Below are 11224 nucleotides of genomic sequence, written 5' to 3'. Positions count from 1 at the left end.
TATATATATATATATATATATATATATATATTCCGTTTATTGGCTAAACTGGCAATATGACCATCCCCAAATACAACAACGAATATATATATATATTTAGATAGACAGATGGACTGACTAACGTCTTTCAGTTTCTTATTTCTTTACTGCCCACAAGGGGCTAAACATAGAGGGGACAAACAAGGACAGACAAAGGGATTAAGTCGATTACATCGACCCCAGTGCGTAACTGGTACTTAATTTATCGACCCCGAAAGGATGAAAGGCAAAGTCAACCTCGGCAGAATTTGAACTCAGAACGTAGTGGCAGACGAAATAATGCTAAGCATTTTGTTCGTTGTGCTAACGTTTCTGCCAGCTTGCTGCCTTAACGTCTTTCAGTTTCTGATTACCAAATCCACTCGCAAGGTTTTTGTCAGCCCAAGGTTAGAGTAGAAGACACTTGCCCAAAGTGCCACACAGCAGGACTGAATCTGGAACCTTGTGGTTGGGAAGTGAACTTCTTATCACACAGCCATGTCTGCATGTACGTTTTCTAAGGTAATAAATTATAATTTTAAAGGAGATTTGACTGCTATTTCTTACAGTTTCAGAAACCACATTGATCCCCTTACTCTTTCAGATAAGAGAGTGAAGTCGGTTTAAACTATTTAAATGCATGAAGTTTAATTTTCGTTCTACAATTAGTTTAATTAGTCCATCTAACCCAATAATGCATAAAGTTTAATCTTCACTCTACAATTAACTGCAATTAATTAACAATAAAACTAAAACTAAACAATATGGATGAGATAGCCATAAATGATTGATTATTCTATAGTTTGGATTTACGGAAAGTTAATTGCTGGTTTCGGCTCTCTTGTGTCTCTTGATTACTGCAGATACAATATTCCATACGAAGGGCATGGCAGTTATCTTGATTTTGTAAAGGTCAGTGATTGGTCAAGTCTAGTATTATTTCTTTTTCTTTCTTTTCTTGGTTTCAAAAGAATGGTTGGGTTTGTTCAGGATTTTAGCAGAATACAGGATTGCACTTTTTTGCAGGTCAACAATGTGAGCCTCAATTCCAGTTTCATTCAGTTTTTTTAGGTAGCATTTTTGGTTTCGTGCCAAGTGCACCAATAACCACAGGAATAATTGTCGTCTAAGTCTTTCACAGTCTTTTTATCTCTCTAGCTCTGCTCTGATATTTCTCAATTTTCAAAATTATTTTGGTATCCACCCTATCCATAATCATCATCATCATCATCATCGTTTAACATCCGCTTTCCATGCTGGCATGGGTTGGATGGTTTGACTGAGGACTGGCAAGCCAGGAGGCTGCATCAGGCTCCAATCAGATCTGGGAAGGTTTCTATGGCTGGATGCCCTTCCTAACGCCAACCACTCCGAGAGTGTAGTGGGTGCTTTTATGTGCCACTGGCATGAGGGCCAGTCAGACAGCACTGGCTTCAACCACACTCAAATAGTACTTTTTACATGCCACCAGCACAGGTGCCAGTGAGGCAGCACTGGTATCAGCCATGATGATGATTTCACTTGACTCAACAGGTCTTCTCAAGCACAACATATTGCCCAGCAATTGGAGGGTACTCATAAATGGGGCAGTTATGCAACACTGGCATAGGCCATGGCTATGATCTCACTTGGCTTGCCAGGTCTTCTCAAGTCTGTTATCATACAGTATTGCAAAGTCAGTGATCTAACACTGTTTCTTTTGTTCCTTGTAATCATGCCTGATCTTCATACCTCAATAGTGTGGTCAGTCTTTATAGAGAAGTCCCATGATTATTATAACTATTATTATTTCCTTTCATATTTTTGCTGTTTCTTTTTGCTGATTATCACAGATTTAATCCAACTTTGCATGGATCTCACTCATACACGTCCGTCATGTCAGTTATTCACTGCATTATTATTATTATTATTATTATCATTATTAGATGAAAACTCCCAGTTTATTTTGCTAGGTATGATAGAAAGTGTCAACTGTCCAGAGCCAGCAGACTAAGGTGACACTTGTAGGAGTGGCTGTGTGGTAAGTAGCTTGCTTATGAACCGCATGGTTTTGGGTTCAGTCCCATTGTGTAGCACCTTGGGCAAGTGTCTTCTACTATAGCTCCTGGCACGTGAAGTCATTTGAGTGAGATCGTTGCCAGTGCCTCTGGACTGGCTCCTGTGCAGGTGGCACGTAAAAAACACCATTTGAGCGTGGGCGTTGCCAGTACAGCAGGACTGGCCCTCGTGCCGGTGGCACGTAAAAGCACCCACTACACTCTCTGAGTGGTTGGCGTTAGGAAGGGCATCCAGCTGTAGAAACTCTGCCAAATCAGATTGGAGCCTGGTGTAGCCATCTGGTTCACCAGTCCTCAGTCAAATCGTCCAACCCATGCTAGCATGGAAAGCAGACGTTAAACAATGATGATGATTATTATTATTATTATTATTATTATTATTATTATTATTATTATTATTATTATTATTATTATTACTATTATTATTATCATCATCATTATTATTATTCATATATGCACAACAAATTGGCTGTTGGAAAAGAAAAATTCCTAACATCAGGCTACAACAAGTAACTTTAGATGCCATGAACCCTCCTAAGTATCTACTAGGATACATTTTACCCACACTTTCTATAGTCTCTGTAATTCAATAGTTAGTTCCTGGTACTTTGCTATTTTTTCTATATTTCTCATATTAATGTTTTCATCATTTGGGACTGTAAAGTCAATTATCCGGCACTTTCTATTCTCTTTCTCTACTACTACTAAATCAGGTCTTCTAGCTTCTTTTACTCTGTCAGTCTCTGAATGTTAAAGTCTCACAACATCTTATATTTCTTACTTTCTAGTACTAAGGTTGACAAAAATCAAGTAGATTTCCAATGTAGATTAAGCAAATCAAAAGAGGAAAATGATACTCATACAGTAAGTGAATGTAGCATGCTGGCAAAGAAAGAATACAAGAAAAGACATGACAATCTAGGGAGAGTAATCCATTGGGAGTTTTGTAGAAAGCAAGGATTTGAACGTACTGATAAATGGTATGAACATGAACCTGGTAAAGTACTAGAAAGTAAGAAACTGCTTACATCCCTGTAACTTTGCAGTTCAGTAAAAGAGACTGATAGAATAAGTATTAGGCTTAAGAAAAAAAATTTATACTGGATTTGATTCTTTCAACTAAAATTCTTCAAGGTGGTGCCCCAGCATGGCCACAATCTAATGACTGAGACAAGTAAAAAAATTGAAGATAAAAAATAACCATCAGAGTAACTTGGGACTTATGACATATGAAACAAGGGTTAAAGAATGATAGGAAACAGCGGTTAAAGAATGGTAGGAAACAAGGGTTAAAGAATGGTAGGAAACAAGGGTTAAAGAATGGTAAGAAACAAGGGTTAAAGAAAGGTAGGAACAAGGGTTAAAGAATGATGGGAAACAAAGGTTAAAGAATGGTAGGAAACAAGGGTTAATGAATGATAGGAAACAAGGATTAAAGAATGATGGGAAGCAAGGGTTAAAGAATGGTGGGAAACAAGGGTTAAAGAATGGTAGGAAACAAGGGTTAAAGAATGATAGGTAACAAGGGTTAAAGAATGGTAGGAAACAAGGGTTAAAGAATGGTATAAAACAAGGGTTAAAGAATGATAGGAAACAAGGATTAAAGAATGATAGGAAACAAGGGTTAAAGAATGGTAGGAAATGGGTTAAAGAATGGTAAGAAACAAGGGTTAAAGAATGGTAGGAAATAAGGGTTAAAGAATGGTAAGAAACAAGGGTTAAAGAATGGTAAGAAACAAGGGTTAACTGATACTCTGTTAACAAGGATAGACATTTAGGACAAACTTTGAAATTCTTTGGACAACTTTGGTTTAACAGTTGAGTCCTGATTACTTCTGGTATTTATTTCATGTGTGCTTTATCAGTGTTGATTTTTGAAGTTTGAGTTTTGTGTTTTTTGGCATTGATAAAAGTTCAGTGATTAATCTTCTTCTGGTTCAATGTTTCGAGTGGAATTTCTACAAAAAGATGATGAAGCTGAAAAGTTCTGAGAATGTTAATGGACTGTTAGGAATGTAGGTGCTGCAAAAGTAAAACGCGAAGAATTAATAATTCAATATCAGAGATAAATAATAATGATGACAACGATGATGAGACAGTGGTGGTGGTTGTCGTCGACATCGTCGTCATGGTGGTGATGATGACGATGATGATGATTATGATGATTAAACTTAAACAAACATAGTTATACCTTCCGTGGAGCATATTTGAAAGCAGAGCTATTCACTATACATACATGCGTGAATGAATACATGTATATGTGTATACATTTATACATATATACATGCAAACATACGTACATATGTACATATATATATATCCATATACATACATACATGCAAAGGGGCATACACATACATATGTATACACACAGACATGCAGACAATACATACATTCATATGCACGCATTAACAAATGCATATAGAAGCATAAATGTACACACATACTACATACAAACACATGTACATAAATACACACACACACATTTATATCTACATACAAATAATCATTTTTGATTTAAATTTTCATCTAAATTCATGAAAATTAATGAAAATTTGAATTAAAAGTTTGAAACAAAAATAATTAAGGAAACGTTAGTGAAAAATACTTTCAAGAAGATTCCTACACACACACACACACACATGCACGTATGCCCACACACATACATACACATGCACATACTCACACATGCACATATGCACACATATATGGACCCACACACATACAAACATATGCACACACATGCATGTACATATGCACATACATGCATACACACATGCACACATATGGACATACACATGCATGCATATGCACATACACATGTACACACACATATGGACTCACATGCATACAGACATATGCACACACACATGCATGCACATATGCACACACACATGGACATGCACATGCATGCACACACATGCACGTACACATTTTATGGATCTAACATGAAAAAAGAAATTTTTGTGATTTTATTATTAATTCAAATTTTCATCTGTATTCAGACACACACACAAACACACAGACACATACACATGCACACGCACATCCACGCACAGGAACACATTTAAGCTATTCATATAATAAAGTACACATTTCTAAATGTTTTGTCCATGATATTTTGTCCTTAAGAGCATTATCATTATTATATTAGAAACATGCAGCATCATGATAATCACCATCACCACCACCATCATCATCCTCACCATCACCACCACCATCATCATCATTTTCATCATCATTGTCATCGTCATCATCATCTCCATCACCATCATCATTTCTATCACTACTGCTACCACCACCACCATTATCATCGTCTTCGTTGTCATCGTCATCGTCATCATCATCATCATCATCATCATCATTGTCATCATTATCATTATCATCATTTTCATCACCATCATCATCATCACCACCACCACCATTATCATCATCATCTTCATCATCATTGACATCATCATTATCATCATCATCATCATCATCATCATCACCATCTCCATCATGATTGTCAGTCAGCATCATCATCATCAGCGTCATCATCATCATCATCATCATCATCATCATCATCATCATCATCAGTAGTAGTAGTAGTAGTAGTAGTAGTATTAAAGCAGCGAGCGGGCAGAATTGTTAGCTCACTTGGCAAAAAATGCTTAGCAGAATTTTATCCGTCTTTACGTTCTGAGTTCAAATTCTACCTAAGCCAACTTTGCCTTTCGTTATTTCGTGGTCGATAAAGTAAGTACCAGCTGCGTACTGGGGTCGATGTAATCGACTTATTCCCTCTCTCCAAAATTGCTAGCCGTTTGCTAAAATTTGAAGTTATCATTATTAGAAGTCAGGGCACTCGTGGTTTATGGAGTTTTTCCATGAGTAACCCTTGAGCGTTTCCTCTCTATTGAAGATTATACATTACTCTTTACTCTTTACTCTTTTACTTGTTTCAGTCATTTGACTGCAGCCATGCTGGAGCACTGCCTTTAGTCGAGCAAATCGACCCCAGGACTTATTCTTTGTAAGCCTAGTACTTATTCTATTGGCCTATTGGTATATACATATATATGACAGGCTTCTTTCAGTTTCCGCCTACCAAATCCACTCACAAGGCTTTGGTCGGTCCGAGGCTATAGTAGAAGACACTTGCCCAAGGTGCCACGCAGTGGGACTGAACCCAGAACCATGTGGTTGGTAAGCAAGCTACTTACCACAACAGCCACTCCTGCGCCATTGTTAAAATGTTTTTTGTTTTTCTTGTCTATTATGTTAAACCTGTTTACATGCAAAACCCTCACTCCAACACACACTCACACACACATACACACGCACATACACACGCACATACACACTTCTTTTTGTACTGTACTGACCATAATGTTTTTCCTTTAATGTAAATCCTTTGTGCTCATTAAAGAAATCATTATTATTAGTTTCTTTAATTCCTTTTCACAGGCTTCTAATGAAAGAATACATTTACCAAGTATTTGTGAAAGATGCAGGTAAAAAACGAAAGCCTTTTGTTTTATCTAATTTAGCATAATTAACTTTGATTAACTTAACTGAGGACTGTTTGAAAGTAAAAGGATTCAGTATGAAGAATGTTTATTTGTGAGACTGGATTAAGTAGAAATTACTGGATGGTTAAGGTATTTTGCTAATATGCATGTATGCATGTTTGTGTTGAGTGTGCATGTATGTACAGATGTCTACATGTGTGTGTGTGTGTGTGTGTGTGTGTGTGCAGATGTCTGCATGTGTCTCTGTGTGTGGTGTGGGTGTATATGAGTGGATGTATATGTAGATGTCTGCATGTGTGTGTGTGTATGTCTGCATGTGTGTGTGTGTGTGTGTGTAGATGTCTGCATGCGTCTCTGTGTGTCGTGTGGGTGTATATGAGCAGATGTCTGCAAATGTGTGTTTGTGTGTGTGTGTATGTGCAGATGTCTGCATGCAGCTCTGTGAGTGTGTAGTGTGGGTGTATATGAACGGATGTATGTCTGGATATCTGCATGTGTGTGTGTGTGTGCATGGATATATGTGCAGATGTGTGTTTGTGTGTGCATCTGTGTTCGGCAATTTCTGCATGTCTGTGTGAGTGTGTGTGTGTGTGTAAGTATGTACATATATATGTATGCATATATACATGTGTGTGTGTGCGCGCGCACGCGTGTGTAAGTATGTACATGTATATGTATGCATATATACATGTGTGTGTGTGTGTGTGTGTGTGCGTGTGTGTGTCCATCCATTCCTGCTTAACTCATGCCTTGTAGGCCAACTAGTTTCCTCATCGCTATTTTCTGTCTCATCTCAGGTGAGGGGGTCTTGTCTTGTACTTGGTGACTTCAACACACACACACACACAAAAGTAGCCTGTACACTCTATAAAGTGGTTGGCATTAGGAAGGGCATCAAGCAATAGAAACCATTCCAAAGTAGACATTGGGATATGATGTGGTCCTTAGACCCATCCCACCCTTTCAAACCGTCTGATCCATGCCAGTATGGAACATAGTCCTTAAACAATCATGATCATGACGAGGGCAATGATGATGATGATGATGATGATGATGATGATGATGATGATGATGATGACTACAATGACAGTGGTGATGCTGACAATGTAGACAATAATGATGATGAAAATAATGATGATGATGATGATGATGATGACGACAACAACAATGTCAACGAAGAAGATGATGATGATGATGATGACGATGGCAACAATAATGAAGAAGATGATGGTGATGAAGATGACACTGACAATGAAGACGACGATGATGATGATGACAATGACAGCGATGACGACAACAAAGGCAATGATGATGAAGATAAGGATGATAATGATGATGATGTGCATGTACATATGTGAAGGTACGTGGCTTAGTGGTTTGGGGTATTTGGCTCAAGATCATAAGGTCGTGAGTTCGATTCCTCGCTGTGCATTGTCTCCTTGAGCGAGACACTTTATTTCATCTTTTTTCCAGTCCACTCAGCTGCCTGAAATGAATAGTAACTGTATTTAAAAAGGGGCCAGCCATATCACATTCTTCGTCAAACTGAATCGCTCGGAGAACTACGTTAAAGGAACATGTGTCTGTGGAGTGCTCAGCCACTTGCACATTAATTTCACGAGCAGGCTGTTCCATTGATCAGGTCAACTGGAACCCTCGTCACCATATGTGATGGAGTGCCAGATACTAGTTAGTTGCACACACACACACACACACACACACACATCTAATCATTCCGTCTTTGAACTTCTCTGCATTAAGATCTGAAATGTAAGACCTTCTCTACCCTGATAACAGATGCTCGTCTTATCCAATGTTGATTGTTTCCATTACAACTGCAGATTGAAATGAACTACATCTGCAGACCCCCCAGAAACAGCCGTTGGACTTATAACACCCCTTTTCTACCCCTTTAATTTTCTTTATCGTTTGTGCTCTGTATAGACATTTACTAATATAAATGTCTATATATTTAGACTTAAATATTCATCGTCTGAAAGTCTCCACTTTATGCTTTCTCTCCTTTTGCATGTATACATGTTCAAACAAAAACTATTATATTTAATATATCTAATTTGTTTATCCACATAATTGCCCCTTTCCGTGTGTGTGTGTGTGTGTGTGTGTGTGTGTGTGTGATGTGTGTGCATGTGTGTGTGTGTGTGCATGTGTATGTGTGTGCGTGTGTGTATGTGTTGATTTGTGTTTTTTTTATGTTCAGTTTCCCCTGCTATCATGGGCTGGATTAGCATGCATTCAGATGTTTTTACGGACAGGTACCCTTCCTGTCACTAAACCTAACCTGTTTTGCAAGTAAAGGTTTTCCTTGTTTTTTTTTTTTTAATTCCATTTCATCTTCATAAGTGCAAAGCTTTTGGAGAGTCTGTTAGCAGGGAAGGTCCACTAGCCATCACTCTTTCACTTTTGTTTTTTCTCTCAAAGCATTTCATGCAAAGACATGCAATGTAAACATTCACACAGATACACGTACACAAACTTACATACACATACATGCATACTTATAGACACACACACACACACACACACACACACACACACACACACACACACACACACACACACACACACACACACACACACACACACACACACACGAACACATATGTTTACTCACACATCAGGTTTCTGAAGAATCCACACAATATCAAAAACACAAACATCTTGGTCCTTATACAAACCCCTTCAGGCGTATGAATCAGTTAATTGTTAAATAAACAAGTAAATAGGGGCTGAGTGACCATATGCTTAAAGCTATCAATATCTTAACAACTATACCTGAGGGACAAGCTGCTTGTATTTGTCTTATGAGACATGCTTATAGTAATCAATACAGCAATTTCCTCTGATGGTTTCCCCAAGGAGGGGGATGTTTTTACTGTCCAATTGATCTTCTTTACTGTTCAACAGCAGAGTTTCTAAACTGACAAAGCAGAATCCTGAATCCAAGGGAAACCAGCTGCAATATACCTTGGTAACTATTTGACAATAGGAGAGGAGAGATCAATAGGTTTAACTGTTGTAAAGGGAATTGTGGTAGTGACTAGGGCTTTGATGTTTGTAGTTTTTATCAGAGATGTTGGCATTTGTGTTAACCTGAAGTTTCAACTCACAGGAAGGATACTTAGGAGATGTTGATAACACCAGTAACACTAAAGACACATAAACATACACACACACGCACACATACCTAGACACATGTATATACATGTGAGGATGTGTGTTTGTGTATATATATATGTATATATGTGTGCTTACTCTGGTAAATACATGCATATACATATATATATAAATACATATATATGTATATATATATATATATATATATATATATATCATCATCGTTTAACGTCCGCTTTCCATGCTAGCATGGGTTGGACGATTTGACTGAGGACTGGTGAAACCGGATGGCAACACCAGGCTCCAATCTGATTTGGCAGAGTTTCTACAGCTGGATGCCCTTCCTAACGCCAATATATATATATATATATATTAGATAATGAATATATATATATATATTAGATAATGAATATATATATATTATTATATATATATATTAGATAATGAATCATGGTATGTACCTGGTAGCTTACCAGTAAAACGTGTTCACTTTTAAAGTGTTCATTGAGCATTTGATTAATGAGAGAGACAGAAGATGGAAGATACGAGAATGTTTATTAATCACTACAATTGTTTTGACCCATTTAGCATTTAGTATCTTCCCTCTCTCTCTCATTAATCAAATATATGTGTGTATATATATGTATGTATAATCTTATAGTAAAAAACCACAAATCCTGTAAAAACGGCTACCCAGGGTTTCCTTGTTGAAATAATAATTTATTCTGCTATTTATCAAGCTGAAAACAAGATGGTTTGTCAGTTGTCTTTTGAGCAGAAAACCTTTAAACAAGGGATTCTGGTAAAGAAGACAATTATTATTTCAACCAGGAAACACAGGATGGCTGTATTTGCAAGATTTGTGCCTTTTTTTATAAGATTTTCTTTACTCTCTTAGTTGGTTGAGTGTTTTTCTAGTTGTTGAAACATTACCACATAATATATATCTATCTATATATAAAAATATATATATATGTGTGTGTGTGTGTGTGTGTGTGTGTGTGTGTGTGTGTGTGTGTCTGTCTGTGTATAGATTATGCAGGTAGTCAGGGTACATCCTAGCTGTGTCCTCTTGAAACTCATCTGCTTGTTCCATAATTACAATCTCATGTAGTCTCAGTTGCTGCTGTATGTTACTCAAAATACATATTAAAATCAAGAATTATGGAAATATCATTTGCAGTGTTATTGTATAACAAGTCCTTCGTGTGTATGTGTGTGTGCATGTGTGTATGTGTATTTGTGAGTATGTTTGTGTGTGTGTGTGTATGACAAGGTGACAAAGGAATAAGCAGTTATCTTATGAACTTCATAAGCTTACAGCTGTTTCTGCTATAAGATGTAGTGGATATATATATATATATATATATATATGGGAGAATATACAAATAATAACAACAGACGAGGACAGGTGGTGTAAATAACAAAAGTATATATTAGTATGACGCTCGGGAATACGGAAAGTCTTTGACGTTTCGAGCTACGCTCTTCAACAGA

The 11224-nt window shown here is 37.2% G+C and overlaps 1 long non-coding RNA gene across 1 annotated transcript in view; it reads left to right on the top strand.

Annotated features, from left to right (window-relative positions):
* Positions 1-6520: 6520 nt before the first annotated feature.
* LOC106880748 (uncharacterized) overlaps positions 6521-11224 on the top strand; it is a 32254-nt gene continuing 27550 nt past the window's right edge. Inside the window, exon 1 of the long non-coding RNA XR_001410776.1 lies at positions 6521-6571. This is a non-coding gene — a long non-coding RNA (uncharacterized LOC106880748). The remainder of the gene's footprint in view (positions 6572-11224) is intronic.

This window comes from Octopus bimaculoides, chromosome 16 (genome assembly GCF_001194135.2).
Source record: "Octopus bimaculoides isolate UCB-OBI-ISO-001 chromosome 16, ASM119413v2, whole genome shotgun sequence".
Lineage (NCBI taxonomy): Eukaryota > Metazoa > Mollusca > Cephalopoda > Octopoda > Octopodidae > Octopus > Octopus bimaculoides.
This window is presented reverse-complemented; position numbering and strand designations above follow the sequence as displayed.